At 37.9% G+C, this 27695-nt stretch overlaps 1 long non-coding RNA gene across 3 annotated transcripts; it reads right to left on the reverse strand.

The window, feature by feature from the left end:
- Nucleotides 1-2740: 2740 nt before the first annotated feature.
- LOC127421182 (uncharacterized) lies at nucleotides 2741-25122 on the reverse strand. 3 transcript variants are annotated; one of them, XR_007893950.1, is made up of 6 exons: nucleotides 24381-25122; nucleotides 24020-24214; nucleotides 19111-19189; nucleotides 13713-14147; nucleotides 6293-6344; nucleotides 2741-2910 (listed from the first exon to the last, which is right to left on the reverse strand). It is a non-coding gene; the product is annotated as an uncharacterized LOC127421182 (long non-coding RNA). The 3 variants fall into 3 exon arrangements; XR_007893949.1 differs by having other exon boundaries at nucleotides 19068-19189; XR_007893948.1 differs by lacking the exon at nucleotides 19111-19189 and having other exon boundaries at nucleotides 13713-13923.
- Nucleotides 25123-27695: the final 2573 nt, after the last annotated feature.

A 27695-nucleotide genomic window follows, 5' to 3' on the forward strand; every position in this document is an offset into this window, starting at 1 on the left:
GTGTGTGTGTGTGTGTGAGCGGGTTTGGGTGGTTTACGAAGACATTTTTTTTTTAGGTTACAAACTGGTAATTACAAGGATATTATGTTATAAATGTGCACAGTGTGTGTGTACATTTTCAACCCAATTTAGGTATATTTGAACCCAGCATTTTTTAGAGTGCATATGTCCATGGCATATACACTATTTCATATTCAGAATTTTTCAAATGTCAAAGCATGCCTCATGTTTGAAGTTTGCATCATACAGATTATGTAAACATCCAGGCTAAATATATTACCCAATGAACATATGGGATTTCCTAATGTCAGTATATTCATTGGAAAACTCTTGAAATGATTTTAAAGGGATGGTGTTTAAGCTATTTACTTTTGCTGTAGAGAGAGAGAGAGAGAGAGAGAGAGAGAGAGAGAGAGAGAGAGAGAGACATTGATGGATTGCTTCATTGCTTCCATGTGCTTCTGTTTTGCTGCTGTATGGTTTACTGGTTATTTAGCTTAGTTGTTAGTAACAGTGATTCTCAATTTGAAATCTTTGAGCCCTCTGAGCAGAGGGTGCAGAGGGCCTCAGTGTGTAATAAGCTGTATGTGTGTCCAATACATTTTTTCATTTTTTAAAGGTAATATCTTCTCAGTTTAATGTGCAGAGACTATTAGGAAGCCATTCATAAATTCGATTTCCACAAAAAAGTGCACTACAGAAGGACAAAACATTGCTCTGTTTGTTGGAATTGTCCGGAATGGTAACATTGGCTCAACCAACAGTGTGAGTTTGGGGGAGGGGATACCTGTTTGACTGAATAAAGGCAGATACTGTAAGTGTTTGTAAAACCTGTTTGGAAGTGGTCATTGATCCTCATTTATGAAACACAAGCAGAATGAATTTTTGTGCAAATAGCTAGTAAAACCATTATTACCTAAATTGTGAAATTGAAATACAGTACATGCAACAATTTATGAAAGGAAATTACATACAATTGTTCTGCTCATATATTATGAATAAGGTCTTTTATTTATCTTTTTTTTTTTTTTTCACATCAGCTTTGACAAGTGAAAATACGGTATATATTATTGTCAAATCTGATCTGAGTAAATCAGATTTTTATTGTCCTGGACTTGGGAGCATGCATTTGGACTCAAACAAGTGTGAAATGTAACTTTTTCCTGAGACTGGTCAAGTCCCTTACAGCTCCTTCTGTAGCTGACAAGAATTTATAGTACAGAACTACTTCAGTATGTTTTGGATGGCAGGAATGCTTATTTGGCTTACAATGAATGAAATATAATATTGCTATTTAGGAACTTGTAAACAAGTTACAAAATAAAGTTTTAGGTTCACTTACTGTGTTTACAGTATGTCATTTTTAAAACACTATTGTCGTTGTATTTTATTTCATTTACATATAGAATATTAATATTGTGTTTTGTATATGTATGTTAATGTTTACTTGACTTACAAAGAATGGAATATAAAAATACACAGAAGCTGGTAGTTGCTAAGCCACATAGGCAACTTTCACCTTTAATATTAGTTTGTATTATTATTTTTTGTTTACTAACACATTGTTAACAATGACATTTCATTACTGTAACACAATTGTGTTCACTTAACAAAGAATGTGGCATACATTATTTTTATTTTTTATTTTTTTCTCACCTGGTAATATTGGTTAATCCAACAAATGCCTAAGTATCTATTATATGAGGTATATTTGATAATATGTGCTCAATTTGTCACTTTTGTTATTTACACTACAATTAACACATTCCTTAAGATTGCATTAGACCTGTAAGTCTTGTCTTAGACTCTGCTTTTGATGGTCTCGGCCTCGACCTTCTCTGGTCTTGGTCTTGTCTTCGGCTCAGGGGGACTCGCACTCGGATGAGCTGGTCTCGACCACATCACTGGTAATCTTTATTTTAAAAAACGGTTTGGTAAGGGATTTTCTGATAGGCTCCCATGTGGTAATTGCTTGTATTCACAACATAAATACTGACAAGACCATTTCAATGTACACTACAGAACTCTACAGTATAGTATATAATCCCACATTGATGTAACCTATTGAAACTCTCAAAAAAGACATTGTTGGCTGGAATCCAAGGTAGTTTTTCAATCAATAATCCTTTGAAAATGTAATTTTTTCCCTCCTGAGCTGCTTAAGGATTTCTGGCACGTACATAATGATTTTGCTGCTGGACATAAGTGATTTCTATTGATCTCCTAATGAATTTCCAGCAGAAGGTGAATTCTACTGCATAATTAATAATAATGTTGACCAAAGGTTCACTTGAAAAAGGAAAATAGCTCTTGGCTAAATATTGTTATGGAAACTGCTAACACAGAGGGAATGTTGCCAAAGTGGTTTAGGTGCTTTTGTATGCATTCTGTAAGCATTCATAAATGTTTAAATAACATCACTTCTGCCAAATATGGCACACCCTCGAAATATCCATGTTTCTTCATCAGGCGGCTGTCTGAATTGCCATATATGAGGAGGGATTTAAGAAATGCATTATTCCCCGCCGCATTATTCATGCACAACCCAACTTCTTATCAATCTGTTGTAGATTACATATGCAAAACAAGGCACCAAATATTATGCTACAACAGAAATGCAATTGTGTATATGATTGAGAAAAAAAGATATTGTTTTTTAGCTACCATTTTAATATCGTGAAATACTTCACTCGGTTAATACCGGAGGCTTAGAGAAGAAATGACACCAGCAAAGTGAAAGTAGTGATCACTTCTTTATTTGATTCCATTTTTATACACATGAGAGGCTATTTGGTTAGTTGTAGCTGTGCTGGAAAGCAAAGAGAAATGGTTCTCTCCATGGAAACACCTCGGCAGCTCTTGGATTCAAGGGAATGCTTTTCAACCTCTTTATTTCATACATACAGCAATCTGTTTGAGAGGAAGGTGACAAGATTAGTGTGGAGAAAATTCAGTCTGATTGGCATAAACAACATATATCAATATATGAGAAAATATAATTATCCTTCAAGATCAATATTTTACTGTAATCTTTATCAAAGCTCAACTCACCATTGTGTCTATACAATAATAATCTTGTTAGAACTGGTAAGAATTCCTATGTAAATGTGGTTCTTGCACGCATACATTAGCGTAATTTTGGATAAACACATAAATGTAGTATATTTAAAGAAATGGACAGCAGCTAAAATGTAAACACTTAAGTATTAACAACAACTGTGAATCCTTCGCAGTTCATGGAATATTGATTTCATGGAATTAATATGTTTATGTTATTTATAATAAATGAGATTAATTAAATAAGTTTAATGCTGTGACATTTATTTGACACAGTTAATGTCTTAAGCTAATTGAGCATTTATACACAAATCAGTTAATTACACTATAACATGGACTGTGTTTCATTGAGTTCCTCTATGGGTTTGTGTCTGAATATTGAACTCACGCTTGAAAGAAAACAGTAATAAGATTTACTGTCTTTCACAAGTTTTTGCAAAAGTTTTGTTTCAGATGTTGCCAATACATTCATATTGTACAGTTAAGTGGCTGTCCAAATATAGAACAAATACCTATGATTAAGAATGAGATCACCTTGGCCTATTTGTGATTTATCTAATTGCAGTATTTGCCTGTGTAAATGAGCACTAAATTTGATGTGTAAGTGGGTATGATGTAGCTGAGCACCCAGCCAATTCTAATTTCGAATATTCTCCCAGCTATTCTCAGAAGTCCATCTCTAGGCTGAAAGCAGATTTGCTACAGTGGCTTAGAGTACAGCGATAACACTGAAGAGTGACGGTAACCTTGAGGAGTCCACTGAAACACTACAGAAAGTCACTCCAACAAGGCATTGTGGGAACAGAGTAAAGGCATTCAGCCAATTAGAGCTAAGCATCTCCTCAGGCAGCCTAGACCCAATCTCCTCCCTCAGGGATCTCTCTCTCCTCCCTTTACTAAATCTCTCTTGCCCACTCTTCTCTCTTCCTTTACTACTTCTAGCTTCTCAATGCAGTTTGTCTCTTAGTCCTAAACTCTATTAACTCTGCCTTATTTTATGCCTGTTCTTTACAACAGAGAGACACGGATTGAGAGGGGTCAATCAGAGTTGAGCCGATATGACTGGGAAAGAGAAACTTTTCTATTTCAATTCAAAGGTCTTTGTAGAAAGGAGTTTCACTTTGAAATGCTGATTCAGTGGCCACTGTAGTCCTAGAGTTATAGAGCTTCTTTAGGACCTGCAGAACATGACAGAAATTTGTGTGCACTCTGTAAGAATGTGTCGCACGGGGTATGCATGTAAGAGAGAGAATCAGTGTTGAGGAAAAATGCACCAGCATAGGGAATGTTCAGGAGAAAAGGCAAAGGCGCACTACGGTAACTCTCTGGTATGCTTACAGTAGTACTCCACAGTGACAATAGGAATTTTTTTCAAGAATCAACTATGGAAATTAGCTGATTTAGGGAACTGTAACATTTCAAGCAGATAGGACGGTCTGGCGCAAGATGTCTGCAGTTGAAGAGTTTCATAATGTTTTGATGGTTCTTGTAGGCTGTGTGATGGGAATCTAAAACTATTATTTTCTTCTAGTTTTCTTTATTGTGTATTAAGCATTATTGAATAAAAGTAGCAACGCTACTAACTTAAGTACATTTTTCAGTAGTGTGACTGCAGTTCAGCTATTTTCACAGTAGTGTATCTTTTCCAGTAACAAGCAAAATTTTCCAGTGAGTAGCAGTGTAGCGTTTTTTTAGTAACCTGTAGTGTAGCTAACGACTTTTTTTTAAAAGAGTAGCTTGACTGTCGTTTAACTAATTTTAAAGGGTCATGAAACCCCAAAACACATTTTTTGAGACGTGAACAGATATGTGGCAAACAACATTATGCCACAAATGCTGTCAATAGAGTTTAACTTGTATTAAACCCGAAACACTCCTTGTAAGAATACATATCTATGAATTATTGTAAAGTCTTAAAGCAATGCTAGTTTTAATGTCTGCTCTGAATGCTGTTCTCACTTCGTTTTTTTTTTTTTTGTTTTTTTTTTGGATATCCAAATATTTTTTGCAGATTTGCATACGGTTCTATCATCTTCACTCTTCACACTTTTGTCCCATAATTAATACTGTATACAGCCCCAAAATCTTTTGTTTTCATCTTCACTCCTAATGTGAGGTTCAGCTGCCATCTCTGTTGTGTGTGTGTTTTTGGAAGTAGCTCTTGACCCCCTTCCGTTTTCCCTCGTCCCGCCCACAATACTAGCCAACATATTTACATATTTTCCCGCCCATTTCGAGATTCGTTTAACAGTCTGAGGTGCGAAAAATTAGGGATTAAATAGGTGGGTTTCCTGACCCTTTAAGTTATGAGTAGCTTGTCGCTTAGGAAGCTACAGCTTTAAAGTAGCTTCCCCAATCGTGGTATTTAGCGATAAATAAACTGTGCTGCGATGTGTAAAAAACAACAACAACACTAGCCTATAGTATTTTCAGAACAGCTGGTTATAGTTACCAACTGATAACATGTTTTAATGATATTCTGGTGGTGGTGTGTTAATGGCACTGATAGCAATATTTATAAAATTCGAAAAGCCATTGCCAACAGATATGGTACCTTCACTGGAAAAGTTAATCCATCAATTTTGTGGCAATTTAAGTTGCGATTGTGCTATTAAAATGCACCACAACCTATAATACACACACAAAATAGCAATCTGATAGTGTGACAGCTCATGGCATATCCAACACCTTGTTCCTGATTCTCTCTTTGCATGTTCAAGCCTTTATATCTCATCACCCAGCTGGTTTGTGAACCAGTTTAATCATTTGTTACTCACAAAATGTCTTAATGAAAATTCTGTTGCTAAACAATTCAAGAGCTACTGTGAATAAGCACAATACACAATATCACTTTAAACCCTGTAGTGGCCTTTTACCCCACGTGAGGAACCCTTTTAAAAGGCTCCCTCACCACCTTTATTTTAAAAAACTGAATTTTAATCTAAACAACCTTCTGTTGTTATTTCTTTTCACACAAATTATGTTGCTCCATCAATTTTATATATATATATATATATTAACCTGTGACCAGAAAAAAGCTACATTTCCTTAAGGGTGCCTTTAGCCCCTTTGTACCTAATATGTGTTTGGTACGACATGAAGGTGAGTAAATAATGACAGAATTTTCATTTTTGGGAGGACTTTGAAGATATTTTATGGATTTATATACTTTTTCCTGGATAGAAAAACAAAGAGATGGGAGAGGAGGAAGGAAAAAGAGTTCCTTTCTCATTACCAAGGTCAATCTTTCCTCATGACCAGCTGCACCCTGATGCTGGACTTTCTTGCTGAAATAAAGAAGAAAAATACTTGTGTGAAAAATATGCATAACAGTCTGTCACCCTGCGTGCTTCAGGCTTTGGTACAGTTTTTAAACAACAATAAACAAACGCCACAAATATGGTATATTGCAATATATTACACAGACTAACTGGACATGCAATGCGTCACATTAGTGTCTAAATGTAAGTTAACAACATGGGTTGAATTTCTGTGGGTGTCAGTATGTGTTTATATGCAGAGTCATTAAGGGTGACTTATGCATCGCTTGCGCAAGCAAAACCCAAGTCGTCCGGAAGCAAAAAGCATTTTTTTTTTCCTGTGTTGATGGAGAGCAGGGAGGCAGTTTACCCCTGCAGCACAGTTCATTCTGCTCCAGTAGTGCTGGGCTTCATGTACTGTGTGGTGAGATCAAGCAGAAGGGAGTGCTTTTGAATTCAGTGTGATCGCAGTCCACCTCCAGGCAGATCAACACATAAACAACAAACAGTGAGATATTTACACCCTCTCGTAGCCTCTGCTGGCCGCAGATCACTTACATTAGAGCATTACCCTTTCGCTTTCTCCCACCTTACTAGTGTCAGAAATTAACTTTATTAAGGGGCAATGTTTGCCCCCTGTATTTGATTTTTTTAGAGGGATTTTTATTTATTTTTTATTTATTTTTTTTACCTTTAAGAGTGCATTTTTGTTTCTGGTCATGTAATAATACACAGCATGTCTATTTTATGTGAAATACTTCAATTCAATCAATTACATTTAAATAATTGAAGTTAGCTATAAAATCAAATAAATATCAGATGCACAAGATATAACACTATAAAAGCTCAGCTAGAATTATTACTATTATTATTTTATTTTTTATTATTATTTATTTTATTTTATTTTTTTTGGTAAAATGGATAAAGAGCAAAAAAGCAAAAAAGTTGATAAAATCCTTTTTTAGGATTTGTTTTTTTTTTTTTTTTTGGTTTACAGCGTTACGTCATCATGGCAACAAAGTAGTAACATTGAATATGAATTTACACAGAAAAGCTTAGTAAGCAATTTCACATTAAAATCATATTAACATACATATTGTTTTTGCCTTGTGGCTTTACTTTTAAAACGGTTAGTATTTTAACATTTACGGACTGGTCACAGTCACTTCCATTGTAAGTGCCTCACTGGAACTCAGATTTCTGAAAAGGAGGGACAAGTTGAAATAATTTTTTGTCAAAATGCTGTCAATCCAACTTAACTTGCATTGAAACATGACAATTCCTTTAAATGCTAGATAACAGTAAAAAAAAAAAAAAAAAAAGGAAAAAAAGAGGGGCATTTTTCGTCCCCACATTTTAAGTATCTAGGGCAATTACTGTCACTTTCACCTAGCATTTTAACCCAAGCCCTGGTTAATATCTGACCCTGCTCCTCCCCCTCCTGGTTAGGTAACTGTCCCAGCCTCCTGTTTGAGTGTACTGCAAGTCCTGTAAGAATTCTCTGCCTGTGAAAATGGCATATCGCGAAGTGTGAAAGCAAAGAGTCCTTTTCAAAGCGAACAGGTGCCAAACTCTGCTTTTCACTGCTATGCCTTTTATTTACCATCTCAAGAAGTTTTGAAGCTCCCAAATGTATTGACTTTCTGTTCCTGTTTGTACATGTTGTTGGTGATGGTGCTGGAGTCTTTCCACCAGTCTGGTGTAGTGTTTATTCGTGCGCTGCAAGCCACCGCCAGAAGACAATAACATGCGCCGCATCCTCGCGTGGGAGCAGCCTGTATCTGTTCAGCTAGACAACTGACTAATACCTTCGCCTCATTATGCACATGTTGTGTAACCCGAGCGACACAGTGTAAGGTTGTTCGAGTGCTTGGTCATGTGCTTTCATCCGAGAGTGTGGCCATTCAACTGACCCAACACAGAATATCGACACACTTAATGGAATAGTTCACCCAAAAATGAAAATTTGCTGATAATTTACTCACCCTCAGGCCATCCAAGATGTATCTTTCTTCATCAAAACTGAATTTAATATTTTTAGGATTTCATTTCAGGCCTCCTCCTCTAAACAATGCAAGTGAACGTACGATCCAAAATGCATATTTAGGGTGCATCAAAATAATCCACACGACTTCAGTCGACAAATAAAGTTCTTCTGAACCCAAACAATTGATTATTTTTAGAAACAAAACAATACTTATATACTTTTTAACTACAAATGTTCACTTCAGTACATCTCTGTGTCACGCGCTCATGAGAGGGATGACGTAAGCTCGTTGGTAAGGTCATGCGTCACGTGGAGGAGGAGTCAGGAGGCATGTCATTGTTTACAAGAGGAGCAGCGCTGTACAAAAGTTTAATTGTATTTGCTGTAGATTTGTATTGTTCAAAATGGTCGTTTGGTGTGCATATCCTGGATGCTTCAACCTTCAGAAACCCCAAAGAAAATGCACACCAGGAAACATATAAACTCGATTGCCTACATGATCATGAGTGATTGAAGCTCTGGCTTATCGCGCTGAACCTGGATATCAGTACACCCCTACATTCTTTCAAATATTGGAGGGTGTGCAGTGAACATTTTACTCCTGAGGATATCAGACCATCAAAAAAAACAAAAGGTTGATATCTGAATTCATCGACTGTGCCCGTGCTGTTTTTCCAGCGAACTCAGGTATGTGTGAAAACTCTGTCATTGTCATGCCTCCCTCAGCGCTCCGCTCATCACCCGATTTCTAATTCACCACACCTGCACTCAATTCACTCGCTCATCACTACCTGCATAAATACGTTTGTGAAGCTTCTCTTGTGTGTGATATCACCTGTACCATTGATCTCACTGTGTAAATCCTGTGAATCTTGGTTTCACTAACTGCAACTTGTGTGGCTTGAATTCCTGACAGTCTTATAGCCTATATATTTCTGCTAAAGAAAAAAACACAAGTAGATAACGCAACGGCATTGCTCTGAAATAAAGGACGGTTATTTACTGCAGTATTGTTTTTTTATTATTATTATTTGGAAATTATTTTTATTTTATATTGTTTGGAAATTGTTTTGGACTGTTTTGGTTTGTGAACGGCGCTTTGTCTGTGGTCTGTGCAAGTTTCTCTTGTAAACAATGACGCGCTTCCTGCCTCCTCCGCCATGTGACGCGTGACCTTACCAAAGAGCTTACGTCATCCCTCTCATGAGCGTGCGTCACAGAGATGTACGGAAGAGATGTAACATTTTTAGTTAAAAAGTACACAAGTATTGTTTTGTTTCTAAAAATAATCAATCGTTTGGGTTCAGAAGAATTTTATTTGTCGACTTGGGTCATGTGGATTATTTCGATGCACCCTAAATATGCATTTTGGAGGACATTCACTTGCATTGTTTAAAGGAGGAGGCCTGAAATGAAATCCTAAAAATCTTAAATTCTGTTTTGATGAAGAAAGAAACCCAGATACATCTTGGATGGCCTGAGGGTGAGTCAATTATCAGCAAATTTTCATTTTTGGGTGAACTATTACTTTAATCAAATAATGAGAGTGCTGGTGCACAAGAGCTAGTGTAGACAAAAAAACAAGGCAATTCATTCCAATGATTTATTAACTATGCAAGTTAAACTCAGTTGACAGCACTTGTTGCATAATTTGGATTTTGATTTGTCCTTTAGTTTTCAGGCACTTATGGTGGAAGTAAAAAGTGCCAGTGTCCATAGGGTTTAAACGCCTAAATATAAAGTTCATATTTTTTGTTAAATTGCTTACATTATTTCTTCTACAACCCTAATCACAAAAACGTTGGAACAGTATGGAAATGCTAACAAAAACAAAAAGGAGTGATTTGTAAATTCTATTCACCCTGTGCTATATTGAAAGCACTACACCAACACATTATTTGATGTTTTACCATGTGAATTTAATTAATTAATTAAATTATTATTATTATTATTATTAATACACACTCATTTCAAAACATATGACTGCAAAAAGTTGAGACAGGGGAAATTTTGGACTAATAACAATCTGATAAATTGAAATAAAGTGATGTGAAACAGGGTATGTTAAACAGGGGTGGCAATCATGTTATAGTACATAAGGAGCCTCCAAAAAAGCCTAGTCCTTCAAGAGCAAAGATGGGTTGAGGCTCGCCAATTTGCCAACATGTGCGCCAGCAAATAATCCAGCACTTTGAGAACAATGTTTCCCAAAGACAAATTGGAAAGATTTTGGGCATTTCACCCTCTACAGTGCACAAGTTTCAAGGAATACAGTTAAATCTCTGTGCGTAAAGGGCAAGATAAAAACCACTTCTGAATGCGAGTGATCTCCAATCCCTCAGATGTCTTAAAAACCATCATGCATCTGTAATGTATATCATGACATGGCTCTGTAATACTTTGGTAAACCTTTGTCAGTCAACACCACTCGCCGCTGCATCCACACATGCAAGTTAAGACTTTACTATGAAAAGCAGAGGTCATACGTCAACACTGACTTGGAGCACTGCCGACTTCTCTGGGCTCGGTCTCATCTTAGATGGAAAGTAGATCAGTGGAATCGTGTTTTGTGGTCCGACGAGTCCACATTTCAAATAGTTTTTGGAAAAAAACAGCTGAAGTGTTCTCTGGGCCAAAGAGGAAAAAGACCATCCAAGCGGTTATCAGCATCAGGACCAAAAACAAGTGCCTGTCATGGTATGGGGGTGTGTCAGTGCCCATGGCATGGGTAACTTGCACATCTGTGAGTGCACCAATAATGCATAAAGATATGTACAAATTTGAGCAACATATGCTGCCATCCAGACGCCCTCTTTTCCAGGGACGTCCCTGCATTTTTCAGCAGGACAACTTCAAACCACATACTGCCCGGATTACAAGTGCATGGCTGCATAATGCAGAGAGTGCGGGTGCTAGATTGGCACTGCCTACAGTCCTAAACTATCTCCAATTGAGAATGTGTGGCACATTAAGAAGCACACAATACGGCAACGAAGGCCCGGTGCAATTGTGCAGCAGAAGACCTGCATAATGGATGAATGGTGGAGCTTTTTTTGAGTGTGTTGCAATCATCTGATTTGAAATGAGTTTGTATTTAAAAATAAACAAATAAATAATAATAATAATAATAAAATGTTGTAGTGCTTTCAATGTACTGTAGCACAGGATGAATACGATTTACAAATCACTACTATTAGCATTATCCATACTGTCCCAAATTCTGCAATAGAGTGCAACAGTGCCCGCCCACTTTTTCAGCCGTCTGGGTTCTGGAAGAATTTTCCCCATTCATTTCTTCCATAGACTTTAAAAAAAAATCCTCCATTAAAAAGTTGTAAAGCATGAACCAAACCAATCAGCTCTGAGGTGAATCGCAACATTACAGACTTTTTTTAAGGCAAAAAAAGTATTTGAAAATCCGACAAAAAGTCAAAGGTAAAAGTCTGTGTACTTACCGTCTTTCATGAGGGCACAGACCACAATCCCATGTAGCATTGCGAATGACGTAATAGAATATAGAACTATGAAAATATATAAAACTCTTGATTTTAGGTTGTTGATTATAAGTATAGAAACAATATAGTTTATGTTTATTGCAAAACATTGCGATAAACACAAACATATAAGTAGTTTGAAAGTGCAGGGAGATTGACTCATTTGTGTCATTCAGAATGCGTCATGGGAGTGGGTGTCGCTTCTGGTCTTATTTCATGGGCTTTGTTGACCGCGGTTCTCTGATTGGTGAAGCTTTCTCTGCTGGACCATGGGTAGTTGTTCAACAGGAATTCCGCTATTAAAGACGATTTTTAAACAATGAAGTTGAAATAACGCAGACAGATGGCTTCAACGGAAGCATATACCATCGATAAGCAACCTCAGAGCTCAAGGTACGGAAGTCTGTCTTTAAAGGTTTATATGTTAGCATTGAAAATCAATTTGTCTATGGAAGAAATGAATGGGATTTTTACTTCGGGAACCAGACTGTAGTACTCTATTGGGATGTATTACAAAACATGTATTATTTGAGCTGTAAAATTGACAATACTATAATTTTTGCTGTATGACTACTGTTCTAGGTGAATAAACTACTACACCAACAGTGTAACAGTGTGTTGCCGGTACAACAACAGAGGCATGTCGTCAGGCACCTGATGTCAGGTAAAGATGAAGCAGACGACTTTTATTTAGACTGTTTCTGGTATTTATTTATTTTATTTTTTTCAGTGGACAGTAAAAATGTATGCGGACAGGAAGGAGACAACTTTATATTCTTCTGCTGGTTCAAGACAATGGTCTGGCAAAATACCTGCTCAGCTCCATGTAAACAAGGAAGCTATATCACGGGGCCTGGGTAGCTCAGTGGTAAAATACGCTGGCTACCACCCCTGGAGTTCGCTAGTTCGAATCCCAGGGCGTGCTGAGTGACTCCAGCCAGGTCTCCTAAGCAACCAAATTGGCCCGGTTGCTAGGGAGGGTAGAGTCACATGGGGTAACCTCCTTGTGGTCGCTATAATGTGGTTTGTTCTCGGTGGGGCGCATGGTTGCCGCGGTGGATGGCGTGAAGCCTCCACACGCGCTATGTCTCCGTGGCAATGCGCTCAACAAGCCATGTGATAAGATGCGCGGGTTGACTGTCTCAGACACGGAGGCAACTGGGATTCATCCTCTGCCACCTGGACTGAGGCGAATCACTATGCAACCACGAGGACTTAGAGTGCATTGGGAATTGGGCATTCCAAATTGGGAGAAAAAGGGGAAAAATCCCCCCCCCCCCCCCCCCCCAAAAAAAGGAAGCTATATCACCTCCCTTTTTAGTATCCTTGCAAGGACATCTTGTGAAAGTTATCAGATTTACTTCATCATGACAACTAAGCTGAAAGATGTAACTTTTTACATACATACTGTACAGGATATGACAATGTAGCACAGTCAAGAATAGTGCTGTATGTGATTCCGTCACACAAGTCTCATGTTAACACATACAATATTTAACTATTGATGCTATACACTGTGGCTATAAACAGTGTTTATTTTGACATTATTGCCTGGCCCCCTTCACTTTCACTGTAAGTGTCTTACTGTAACTACAACTTTTGCATTTATAATACTAATAATAAGAGATAAGTCTAAATTATTTTCTGTTGAAACTGACATTATGTTTAAGTTGAACTGACAATTGATGTTGATTGAGCAAATCTTGTACTGAACCTGGAACATTCCTTATGGGAAGGAGTTGACTGTCCTTAGTTACCAAATAAAGGGCATAAGCTGGCATAGGCACATCCTCACTTGAAATTTCGCAACTGCTCTTGGCTTCGCAAACAGTGGCAGATGTAACATGGTCCGACACACTGACATTGTGCTAAAGGAACAGCTGCATCATGGCACCCTTGGGATTTGACACTAACCTTGAAAGATGTCCGTTACTTTACCAGACTCTCAGTCCAAATATAGATCCCTCCTTCTGCACGGAAGCTTATTGGTAATGGCCCAAAACTGCATCTGCAAAGTGGTGCACATCAAAACATGGCAGCGGTAGCAGAGCAGCAGAACAGCCTGTGGGTTTGGCAAGGCCTGTCCGACCAACTCACTTCAGCTCACCTTTTATCCTGCCATTTACTGTAAACACACAAACAAAAACAGAGCAGAGTGGAGCTCAGCTTCAGTGGGAATGGGTAATGATGTTAGTGCGGGGATGGACTGCTGTCAGTGGTGAGCGGCAGATTGCACAGCACAGCCAAAGGATTCTCACAGGAAACACTGCTCAGATCTCAGGCCCTGATGCCTCGTTCTTGATCATAAAAGCGTACGGGGTAGGAACACCAGGCAGTCTCTACAGAGAGCTTTTCAAGAAAAAAAAAAAACAGAATCATGTTTATGGAAGCATGTTGCAATAACCTGTTTAAACATAACTATTTATATAAACAAAATTTATGGGAGTCAACTGTGAAGGGGATTTACAGTCAGTTTGTTCCAACAAAGTAATTTTTTTCTTTCCTTTTCTGCATATGTGCATCTTTAAAGATTACCATTAATTTTTCCATAAGGATTTTATAAAATCCTTCTTAGAGTTCTATGCCATAAGTCAAACCAACCAGCTCCAAGGTGAATCACAACATTACAAACTGATTTTAAGCAAAAAAAAAAAAAAAAAAAAAAAAACATTTGAAAATTGAAAATTGGACAAAAAGACAAAGGTACAAGACTTTCTAAAGAATTGTTTTTCAATCTTTTCCCGGAGTACCACTAACACTACACATTTTGGATGTCTCCTTTATTTGACACACTCAATTCAGGGGCACTTTACTAATTTGCTAATCAGTAGAATAAGGTTTGTTAGATAAAGGAGACATTCAAAATGTGTAGTCTTAATGGTACTCCAAGAAAGGATTGAGAAACAAGCATTGCAAATGATGTAATCAAATTAAAAATGAAAGAAAAATATAAAACTATTGATTTAAAGTTGGTCAATAGAAGTACAGAAACAATACATCTGAAGTTTATTGCAAAATATCCAGATATACACACATATATAAGTATTTTGTGAGTGCATCATTCACAGTAAATAATGAGAGTGGGTAGTCACTGCAGAGCTCTTATGGCACACTTTGTTGGCTGTGATTCTATGATTGGGGGAATCTTTTTAATCAGGATCATGGGTAGTGTAGTTTTTCACCAGAAATTCTGTTTTTAAACCTTTTTTTTTATTATTATTATGTTAAACTGATGGCTTCAACAGAAGCATATACCATCGATTAACAATCTCTGAACACACAGTAGGCAGAGGTGGATAGTAACACACTACATTTACTCCATTACATTTACTTGAGTAACTTTTGGGGGGGAAATAACTTTTAGAGTAGGTTTAAAAGTGGGTACTCTTTACTCTCACTCAAGTACATTTCTAAAGAAAAAATTTTTTTTTTACTTCGTTACAATGGGCGGTGTTCCTGTCGTTACATTACTGGGTTTAATTTTAATTAATGCGTAATTTTTTGAGAGATTATTGAATGAGACTTTTACGAAAGCGGAAGATCACACCATTTTACACCAAGACAAGTGGATATTTCAAGATTAAAATTGAAGTTCCAATTTATGGCAGCACTCTGACTCTAATGATAACGCAGGCTTTTCTGTGACATGGTGATGGTCATTTTCAGGGTGATTCTGTAACTGTGTACATTTTTAAATCAGTTCAGCAATATATCAGTGTGCTTTGTCCCGCGTCCAGCATGTCATGAGCAGTATTTACGCATTTACCTCGCACCTTTGCAGGGGTACTGGCAACTATCACAGCTGTGTCCGAAATTGTTTACTCATTCACTATTTCCTATATAGTGAATGGCAGTGAGTGCACTATATCTCAGCAGTGAGTGAGCGAAATGAGTGAGTGAATTCAGACGCTGACGTATACACCAAGCGTCCGATCTCTGGGGCTGTCGCAGAAACAATGTCACATATGAACTTTTAAAATACTTGTTATTCTTATTAAATAATATATTAATACATTCAATCTTCATTCTGTTTGTCATTTTTAATATATATTTTAATATAAAGAGTAAACACATATGATCAAATGTGCATTATTGTATTTATTTGTTATACTTTAGTATCTTTAAACTCCAATACAAGCTGGGTAGCGTTTCTGGGTGCATAGCGCCCTCATCCGACATAAACAGCACAAAAGTTATCATAACCTATATGATATAACAGAATATTTAAATCATCCACAGAATTATCATTTCCACTGTGTGCAGTCTCCTGAGTTAAAATAATATCACCTCAGTGAAATATTTAGTTAATAAATAATTCTTCAGCTTAATGGCAAAATTCTGTATAAAATACAAATAAAGAGTACATTTTAAAATTTATCTGTATGTTTTGTCTCTCTATATGTTATTATGTTATTTTAATGAAGTAATGATTTGTCAAAAAGTAATTTAATACATTTAGCATGAAATAAATCATTGCAGGAGTGAAGGAAGCAGTAAACTCCCAGCTCATACGTGTTCCCCATGGTGGATTGTGGGCAATTAACTGTCGTCAAGTGTTCATCAAATGTACACTCGAAATTAGAGTGCATTGTGTGTAATAATGAGTGAACAAAAGTTCTCTTCTCAGACACTCTTACAAAATGGCATACAACCGAAATAGTGGATGGGGGTGATATCAGCGACTGAGGTTGAAATGTTTCCAAACCTCTCTTCTTATTGACAGATTCATCCAGATCTGACAACAGCCCTTAAAGAGATAGTTCACCCAAAAATGCACATTTTCTCATCATTTACTCACCCTCGTGCCAGATGTGTATGACATTCTTTCATCTGCTGAACTCAAATGAAGATTTTTTTAGAAGAATTTCTAAGCTCTTTTGGTCCATACTATGCAAGTGAATGGGTGGCAACATTTTAAAGCATTTAAAAATCACTTAAGTAAGCATAAAGGTAATCCATAAGACTCCAGTGGTTAAATCAATATCTTCAGAAGCAATGTGATAGGTGTGGATGAGAAACAGATCACATTCTTCTTGTGTTTTTGGTGATTCACATTCTTATCTGCATATCGCCCCCTGCTGGGCAGGGATGATAATTTATAGTAAAAAATGACTTAAATATTGATCTGTTTCTCACCCACACCTATGATATCACTTCTGAAGATATTCATTTAACTACTGGAGCCTTATTGTGTTGCATGGAAGAAAGAAAGTCATATGGGTTTAGAACAAGATGTTGAATAGTGACAGAACTTCCATTAATAATAATAATAATAATAATAATAATTATTATAATTATAATAATAATAATAACAATACAATTCTATAATACATGTTAAATGTGTATTATATAATGGAATATAGGGTAGATAATGCCCACTGTGTCATTTGTGAAAGTAACGAGTTACTCACTACTTGAATACTCTCTTAATTGGATACTTTCTTACTCAAGTAATTATATATGCTAGTATTTTTACTTCTACTTGAGTAATTTTTTTTTTAAAGTAACTGTACTTTTACTTGAGTACAGTTTTTGGCTACTCTACACACCTCTGACAGTAGGCCTGTCTTTAAAGGTTTATATGTTATAACTAAAAATGATTTCACCCATGGAGAAAATGAATGGGGTTTTTACTTCTGGAACCAGACTGCTGTGCACTATAGACCGTTTCAAGGACTATTCATTGGTTTAAGGAAGTGACATCTTTGTTCCTTGAACATTTCCTACTAGTTATCAAATTCATTCAAAACAACAATGGGAGGTACTTCATTCATAGTGACTTTAACACGATTAACTTTAACACGATTGTAATTAAATGTCATTATTAAAATGTGGACCATGTAGTTTGGTGGATTGCAGCTCCTTGGATTCCTGGAACTAATGGAAATTAAAGTGCCAAAAGGGCAACCACAAATAGATGCAGGAACGTAGCAGTGAGGCGAGACAGCTGGATGCATGCAGTATTAACAACTGTAGCACAAATCTTATCTCTTGAAGGTGAACGAAATTTGTGCCAACTAATTGTAAGTTTGAGAGGTAGCGCTCTAAAAGTGACTATAGATCACTCCCATTTTACTGAATGAAGCTGTGCAAGTAATTTACTATTACAGTACATTTAGTCATTTAGCAGATGCTTTTATATAAACGACTTACAAATTAAGAACACAAAAACAGAAATCCTTACCTTGTCCACAGGCCACGCAGACAGATTCATTAAACAGCTTCATTGATAATAACAGGGGCAATCCAATATTCTCAATCTCTTCACGGAGCATCTACACTACGATAAAATTTCATCATGTCTCTAGTTTAGATGCTCAGTATCAACAACATGTCTGGATAAGTCACTTCTGGTAAATGTCTGATGTTCTTTGAGGAAATATGTTGACTCAGAGCCCTTTTTTAAAGAAACTGCTAATGATATCGGAAGTGCTCCCAGGCCAGTAGCGTTCAAATTTCTTTATAATTGTTTACATCCTTGAAATGGTCTATAAAACCCTTTTCTGACTAGCAATAGCAAGTGGCAAATCATGGTCCATGGCTGTGACATACTGTAAACTGGTGTCTATTGGCTATTTCTAAAGAAGAAGAGAACAAAAAGACAAGCCCTCTGATATGTCCTGCCCCAACTTCTTGTATCAAAAGGAAATATGTCAACAAAGGACAGAAAACTGTGTTTGTCGTGGGGTCTTTAATGACTGGTAATATTCAGTAATATTAGTGCTGTAAATATTCTGTTTCATGTCTGAAATGGATTTCCAGCAGTGTTACAAGTTGTGGTTTTTAATAAAAACAGTATATGTATGTATGTAATTCAATTTTGATCCAGAGAAGGTGATATTGTAGTGAGTTACCTTCGGGTGGCTATAAAAGACAAAGCCCAGGGGAAATAACAAACCCAGTGACCATAATAAAACACAGAAACACAGTGCTCCCCATGCCAGCTTTAAAAATGGGCATGAGCTCAGCTGGATATTACACAGCCATAATGAAGCCACTAAAAGAGCCCTGAAGTGCATTCCGCACATTTGCTTACTGTCAGCATGTAATGAAGACAATAATAATGCTAGTCAGTGCAATACGACTGCTTATTTATGCATTCAAAAAACACTAAACTGTTAGGAGCACCAGAACCAGGAAAAAACATGCTTTAATATAAATGATGCGCTGTGCTTTTAGATATGAAAATGCAAATCAGTATTTCACTTGCGTGCTGAAATTGTCTGCTTTAAACTATTTTTGCAAATGTGTTTTTGCGCTACATTGAACCTGAACGTGCTTGTCCCTGGTTTTGATGGCAGCGTATGATTACATGTGATCTTCAGGGTGGTTATTCAGCAGAGTGTGTCCTCCATGATTTTGTATCGTTCATGAGTTCATATGTCACTGACCTACAAATGGGGCAGAGAAATCTGCTGTCAGTTAAAAACAGCATCAGTAACATGTTAATGGCTATGTGGTTAATGCCACAAAATAAAGATGGAATCAAGAAATTGACTGGATTCAGTTTTCTTTCCATTAAGACGAGAATCAGAAGAATCTTTGACATTTACTGTTTATTTTAAAGGTTTAGTTTGCCCAAAAAATTACATTCAGTCTTCATTTACTCACCCTCATGTCATTCTATTTTCACTTTTCAACTAACACAAGTTATTTTGGTGTGAAAACGCACTAAATATGTTCTAAAAGCGTTGGGGTTCATTTCTTCTACTTTTCTTTGTTGGTTTTAAAGTAATCCACAACATAAGTAATCCTTTTGGAAACCTACAGTAAGAATAAGGGTGGTAAAGCTATTTACGGTTTGTACGCCTTAAGTACCCGATTGCAAGTACATTCAGATGTGTGCTGTTTTGCTGTAGCATGGTGTGCATGTGGAGGAGTTGGGGGTTTACTCGGCTACCAATTTTGAAGTCATTTAAGAATCATTGAAGACAGTTTGGAACAAAGAAGGCTTCCGAAAATAACCAACCATCAAAGCTGATTTTCGAAATGCACTGTATTAAGCAAAAAGCAACATTATAACTGCTGTACGGGAATGGAAGTCCTGGCAAATTAAAGCCCTGTGTGCATTGAGGGAACATATGGGGAAGAGTGGAGTTTGGCATGAGCTGAGATGAGTGACCCACTTTCTGTTATGAAAAACAACGAAAAGCAACAGACAATGGACATAAACCTGCTATGACATAAAGCAGTCATCATAAACATCAACATGTCTGTGTTGTAAGCACTTAAGAACGTTAAACGTGCAATTGTATCAATACATTTATGCTGATAACTATCAAAAACCAGCTCATTACAAAACCAGACAGAGCAAAAAAAAAAAAAAGAGAAATAAAAATTGCCATATTTTCTCTGATTGTAAACATGTGATTGTATGCATTGAATAAGTTACACATGCAAACAGAAATTAGAATAAAAAGCCCTGATTATTGCCAATCGGGTTTGTTTAAACCATTTAAGACCTTTACCCAATGCAACAACACTGCTGAAGGCATTTGCATGACCTGCCACGTTGTCGGGTTAATAAGTATACAGTGTAAGAACATGCATGTAAACACACTCAGCGTTGAAGTGCAGGTTTCTTGGCACTGTTCATGACATTTCAATGGCAGCATAACATAAGCAATGCCACTGCATCTTATGTGAAAGTTTGCACAGAAAGAAACCACATAAACTTAGCTCTAAAATCTATTATGCATATACATTGCAGGTAAAAAGTGTACTAAATTGAGGACAGTCATCCACAACGAATGGCTTGAATACATTTCAGCAAAACAGCAGTGATGTGGGTTCACTGCCTGTGTAAGTAATGGGCAGGTCGTTTTGCTGTGTCCTGCTGTACTCCTGATAGAGTGTGGAAGTTCATTCACTCAATGTTTTTCAAGGTCTAACCCATCTGTTAAAATATTATGTCACTTAATCCACAAACAATGGCGTTCAGTCCACAGCATTTGACAGCGATGCCAAGTTTGATAATACAACCACCATGACTGTAATACAACATCACTAACTGTACTGCAATGAGAGTGTCAAGGGTGGCAATAAACGCCCTAAAATGACCCAAAGCCTCACCCATACCCCAACTGGTAAGTCTGTCATACAAAATAGAGCTGAAAAAAGAAGCTATAGAAATACAACTGATGTTTACTGCGGCTCAAGGATCCGTTTACAAGAAAGCGTCATTACTAATGTGATCATTGGTATAATTTTGTTCAGTTGACCCTTTGCTAAGCCCTGCCTTACTGTTACTGTTACTGAGACTGGCCAATCCTATTTTAGCAACTGTTGCTGTCTTCTAATGTAAGCCTGTGGAAGTCCAGAAAGATGTTGTTACCGAATGTTCTGGTACCCTGACATCGACCCAATTCTTTCGAGTTACTGACCGGTGCCATTTCTCATCAGACATATTTGCATCAATTCAAATGTTTTTACCTTTTCCTGTGGAGCTGATGATAGCGCGTTGTGCGAGCAGCCTCAGAGACATGTACTCTGGTCACATGGAAACCAGAAAATACGTTTGCATAATCTTTGAGCACTGTTAGGATAAAATTTTTACTCTACTGAGAGGTTTGGGAAAGGGTGTTTGGTTAATATAATATGCACTCCTATTGACTGTATTACATCATTTAAAACTACAAACAACTCTCTTTTCAACACACTTTTGGCTTTACTCTGTACACATTTCACCTGGAAACTGGAGCTCACACGTGCACATATGTTTATCTTAGTTTAGTGAAATTGTGCAAAAATGATCCAAGAATATGTTAAATTGTTGTTGCACAGGTAACTGTAATAGTTACACACAAAGAGTATATTGTATGCATGGTGTTTATTTTTTTTTATTTATTTTTTTGTTTTTTTCTAAATTTCTAAATCTTGAGAAGTGCATTCTGTGGATTAAACTGTCAGCCCTCATCCCCAAATTAACATACGTAATGTCAATAAGAGCACCTGAACTTGCTCCAATTAAATTATTGCAATATGACTTAATATGACTGTTAATTGGTTTACATATTGCTTCAGGTAATGTGCTGAAAAAACAACGGAAGAGTTCGTAATACCATTATTAGTAATTTGTAGTAAATTTAAGAACAGTTCTGTTCAGTTACACTATTGTTATCAATTGTAATCACTAGGGAAGCTTCTCCCTTTTCAGCATGACAGTGTTTGCCTCCATTCTGCGGCAAACCCCTCCTTCTTTGCCCAATTTTAGGTTTTAGTTGTAGTCTTCAATGACTGTAGCGCGGAGGAGGTCGGGGCCGGGCCGGAATGACGCATGCCTGGACCCCAATCAGTCTGATGAGGTGAGTGAGGGATAAAGGCAACCGGAGATGGCCGTTCGAGAGAGAACTACAGGCAGCTGCCCTGTATGCATTTATGTTTGTGTGTTTTTGTTTAAGTTTATCATTAAACTTTATTTATATTGTCAAGCTGGTTCTCGCCTCCTCCTTTCCCTTATAACTCCTTTACATTGGTGCCGAAACCCAGGAGGGTGGAGGGTTGCCCGTCATAGAGTCCTCAACATTGCCATCCACCCAGGGGAGCGCCACTGCCATCCGCCAGGGGACAGAGTAGCCCGACCGCCCGGATGCGGGGAACGGCCGCCGTCCGCAAGGCGAGGAGGGACTGGACTTCCCGACTGCCTGGAGCAATGGAGCTGTTGCCAGGGGTGGAGGAGTGTCCCCACTGGCTGCCATAAATGCGGAGGGGCTTTCTGTCCACTGGGGTCAGAGTTTTGACTCCGGTCCACCCGGGAGGAGCGGCTGTTGTCTGCCTGAGAGGGTGGAGAAGTGACCGAGGACCACGCGACGGCGCATCAGAGAACCGGTGAGTGAGTTTCTTTTTCTCTCTCTCCTGTCTCTCTCTCGCTGTCGCTCCGTATTGGCCTTTCCCTCACCTTTTTTTTTCTTCTCCTGTCTCCTCCCAGGTCGAAGAAGGCAGAGATGACGCAAGGCAATTCACTTAATCCAATAATTTCTCTCTTTGTTTTAACAGCGGCAAATCAAGTGCTAGCAGGAAAGCTTGACAGAGTTAGCAACAGTAAATGCGGGGGTGGGATTTAGCAAAGAGTAAGCCATAAACTTATTCTTGTACTAATTTATTGCTGTGAACACTTCAGTCAGACTTAACATAAAGCCCTGGTTGTCAGACTTTCCCTTACCTACATATTCAGACACAGCTATACAATCTATGTTTTTCATTGATGTAAACAACGGTAACACAATTATTAATTTTTAATTACTAATTGGTTTGGCAAATAGACTTATAATTGCATTTGTGAAACTGCTAAATGTTAACAAAAGTGTTCTGTAATTTAGAACAAAGCATGGGTGGGTCCAAACCAATCATGGCCCATTCGACAAAGTTGTTCTAGCACTGGGGCTGGGTACTCAACTGTATTTGACATTGATATTCTGTAGCATGCCACAAGATTACAGCTCTAACAGAATATAAACATATTCAAATGTAATCTGACACCTGTACCTTTTACCTGAGAGCCTCAAGGACATTGAGTTCTCATCAACAATGGCAGCATGAGAGAGCTCTTACGGTCGGTTACAGGTGTATTAAACTGAAACTGTGAAGTTCTACTTTTCCAATCAATGACTAATAAGAAATCTAATCTGCTTGTGCTAGAATTCAGCCCCCCGCCTATGGCTAGACCCTTTTCTCCTGTGATCGACATTGCATTCCTGCTGAACGCGGGATAATTTGTGCCAAGAACAATGTTGAGGCAATAGCATTGTAATGTAATATTTGTTGCCAGAAGCATAAATAAATTATGGTGGGATTAAAGGCATAAATTATTCACTTTATAAATGCTTACACCATCTAAAAGACTACTTACTTGAGCTAACTAACAGTCTTAAAAGACATTCTTACCTTTTTTTTTTTACTTGAAAGGGTTTGGCACTCCATCCATCCTGCACTTTTTTAGAATGCATACTGCATATCTGGGTAAATTTTATTAGCTGTCCTTCAGTTCAAGAGAAACATGCACCGGCAGCGCAATCTACTGACTGTAATTTCTTAATATTCCCTTTGCGTTTGCACATATGTGAAGGGAGATGTGCCCTTGTTCAAGATCTTGTGTTTTAATGTGTACATCAGATATACCAAAAGCAAATAGACCTAACACACACAAACCACCTGCCCACATGCTCTCAGACTAAAGGGGTTTGCATATATGGCTGACCCAGACGAAGAAGTTAATTTCTTACCTGGATGATAAAGTGAAATCGGGGGAAGTAAAGGGGGGAACAAGATAGTATTTCGCTCTGGAGATCAATGTAGACGTGCAGTCAATGTGAACACCAGCATATAAAGCAAAATAAAGTGGTGGAGAGAAAAAGCAGGAGAGAGAGAGACAACTCAGTTTCCCCTCCCCTTACAGCCTCCTTCGCTTCTCTTCATCCCTATGGCACAAAGATAAGAGCACAGACAAGCTAATCCACTGAGCGAGCTCATCTGAGGACAGCATCAGTAAGAACTGCAAAGTATAGCAAACGAAAGAGGAGGGGGACAAATTGATATATCATTCTGCTGTTTGTTTACAGGCTAATTGCAGTCGTCTAAACCTACCCTAGTGTGAGTATATGTACGAGACAGTATGTGTGGTTTGCGCTCCCCCTCTCTCCGTTGCTCTCGCTCTGTCTGCCTCACTCTGGCTGTGTCCAGACATGACTGGGGCTGATTGAGGTCACTGCATCTGTCTGTCTGAGCTCAGCTCAGCTGCTGCATTGCCATTTCCCTTCGACTCTGCCCTGCCCGATGGACATGGACTCAGTCTACGAAAGTCGCCTTAACCCTGGAGTGGAGCGACCACCTTGTCCCAGCTCTGCGGACATAGTCTCTGATCAAAAGTGCAATCAAAGCCATCCAATGCAGATGGGCCCATCTGACTGGACATCCGCACTGGGACCTTTGGTGAGGGGAATGGGTTCGTGATGGGACGGACAGGTAATCCAACCCATTCTGTTCAACTTCTCAGCCTGAAACCATGGTCTGGGACGCGCACACAATCATATGTACACATACGCAGCGAATGCACTCGATAAAATCACTATCCAAGCTCGCCTCTTTGAAATGTATGTCCTGCTAGATGGAGACAAAGAATAATTCCAAGTTTTTTTATTCTAACCATAAATAGACTCTTCCTTTTGCATCTCAACTCCTCGGCTGCTCCACCAGATGAAATCTATGCCTCGATGGCAGAGAGAAGAGATGGTATTTTGAGAGGAATGGCTCAGCAATTCTGCCTCCCAAAAACAAGCCAGTAGACTGCAGCTGTGAGCTCCTGTGCTTCCACTCTAGTCGTCTGGCTGTGCCGCAGTGCGTCTGGGAGAAAGAAAACAGACTACGTCTGTAGCCAGAGCACTGCCACTCGCCTAAAACTAGTGCTGTGACACAGCAATCAGCTGACTTGTTTCAGCAGAATGATGTGTCATAATTTGCTGGGCAGAAGGGATGCTGGGAAGTTTTCGGTGTGTTGTGCCACCTGAAAACCCCCTCTTGCTTTGAAGAGAATACATGTCTGCACCGCTGCGGAGTGACAGCGACACTATTGATTAATAAACAGGGAAGCGGAAGATAGTGTGTGAGAGAGGGACGAATAATATTTCCTTTGTCTTTCTGGCACTGTACAATTAACTCATACTAATATGTACTTTTCCTATTTTTATTTTATTTATTTATTTATTTATTTTTTTCAATTTCGCTGTGTTTTACTGTCAGAAACATTTTTCAAAAATTTTACATTTAGGGGTACAACAGCTTGTCACTGGGACAACACCCTCAAAAGTAGATCAACTGTAACTTATAAGTACCCTTTAGGAACAGATGAGGTACAAATACATACCGACTGAATGTGTGTGCTAAACTTACTCTCTCCCTGTCTTTTCTTATGAATTTCTATCTCTCGTTCTAACTCTCGTCTTGCCTATTTACCCTATGTAGTACATCAATAAAATTAAACCTGCTTCAGAGTGTTCTCCAGTGCCAATTTAAGGTCTGAAAAAGTCTCTCATGCTTCAAATGTCACATTCTCCTCTGATGGAAAAAACAGACAAACAAGCTCACATGCCCACCTATTATGGTCTTTTTATCCCTCTCTCTGTCTTTCACACAATAAAGATTTGCCTTTGCAGTCCTTTGTTTGCAAATGGCCATTGTAATTATCAGAAATGTACAGTGTCTTTTCCTCAAGTCTGCAGTTTGAGACCGTGAAGGGAGAAAATTTGAATGGCAGCCAGTAAATGAGTACATGATGGACTGCTGAAGAGATCTGTTCACTCCATTTCACTGATGTCCTGCTGTCTGCTATTGTGAAAACAGTTATTGTTTCTAGTCCAAGAGCATCACCACTGTACGCTCTGCACTATATCTCTCTTTATCTCTAACCATCTGTCTTCATCTCTTTCTCTTTTATTTTTGCATACAGTACAGTGGTTTAAAATGTATTTGGACACTTTTGGACACTTACCTGACACTTACAAATGTCTGTATTTCATTGCATAAATAACAAAATATCAAACCAGTGCAACCAGCAAACTAATGATGATAGAGATTTTCCCAGAACTAACTTTATTAGTTCTGGGAAATACATTTATGTAATGACTTTCAACTAACTGGCCCTAAGGTCATTTTTAGTGGATGTAAGAAGGTCAGTTCCCCTCAAGTTCACACAGATGTCCTAGCAGAGTAACCACATGTGTAGTTCATCACATTAACTACGAACACATTCCACTAACACTTGAACAGTATACTTACTGTTTTATCATTTAAAACCTAACTTATTTTCAGAAGGTATGTTGAGTTTTATGTTTACAGTCCCATATGTGCTAAAATATTAAAAGAAACATAATACCTACCTTGCAAAAAACAGACACAAGCTCTTTTCATAACCTTGAGTAAAACCTCTAGCATTCATTAAATAAGATATCTAACTTTCTCTTTGGGCTGACAGATGTACAAAAAGGATAAAGATTGTGTTTTCATTGGTGGCAGTCTCAGGGTATGTGCCAATAGTCTACTTTGAATTCCATATAAGTTCCCGACTCTATAATATACTTTATATGTGTGTGTGTGTGTGTGTGTGTGTGTGTGTGTACTGTATATTATACACAATTATGTTTTTGTATTGTTATTGCATTGTTGTACACTGGAAGTTCATGTCACCAAGACAAATTCCTTGTATGTGTAAGCATACTTGGCAATAAAGCTGATTCAGATTCTGATTCTGATTCTGATATACAACCCCAATTCCAAAAAAGTTGGAACAGTATGAAAAATGCTAATAAAAACAAAATTAACTGTAAATTATATTCACCCTTTGCTATATTGAAAGCACTACAACTACACATTATATCATGTTTTACCTTGTGAATTTCATTGTTTTTTATTTATTTATTTATGAACAGTAATTTCAAATCAGATGATTGCAACACACTCCAAAAAGGTTGAGACAGGGGCAATTTAAGACTAATAACAATTTGACGAGTTGAAAAAACAAGGCAATGTGAAACAGGAGATGTTAAACAGGTGAGGCAATCATGTCATATTATATAAGAAGCCTCCAAAACAGCCTAGTCCTTCAATAGCAAGGATCGTTCGAGACTTGTCAATTTGCCAACCGTTGCTTCAGCAAATAATCCAGCACTTTGAGAACAATGTTCTCCAAAGACAAATTGGAAGGATTTTGGACATTTCACCCTCTACACTTTGAGCACAATATAGTTAAAATATTTAAGGAATCTGGTCAAATCTCTGAGCGTAAAGGGCAAGACAAAAACCACCTCTGAATGCGCATGATCTCTGATCCCTCAGACGTCACTATCTTATAAAAACATCATTCATCTGTAATGGACATCAGGGCTTGGGATTACTTTAGTAAACTTT

Source organism: Myxocyprinus asiaticus, chromosome 30 (assembly GCF_019703515.2).
Source record: "Myxocyprinus asiaticus isolate MX2 ecotype Aquarium Trade chromosome 30, UBuf_Myxa_2, whole genome shotgun sequence".
Classification (NCBI taxonomy): Eukaryota; Metazoa; Chordata; class Actinopteri; order Cypriniformes; family Catostomidae; genus Myxocyprinus; species Myxocyprinus asiaticus.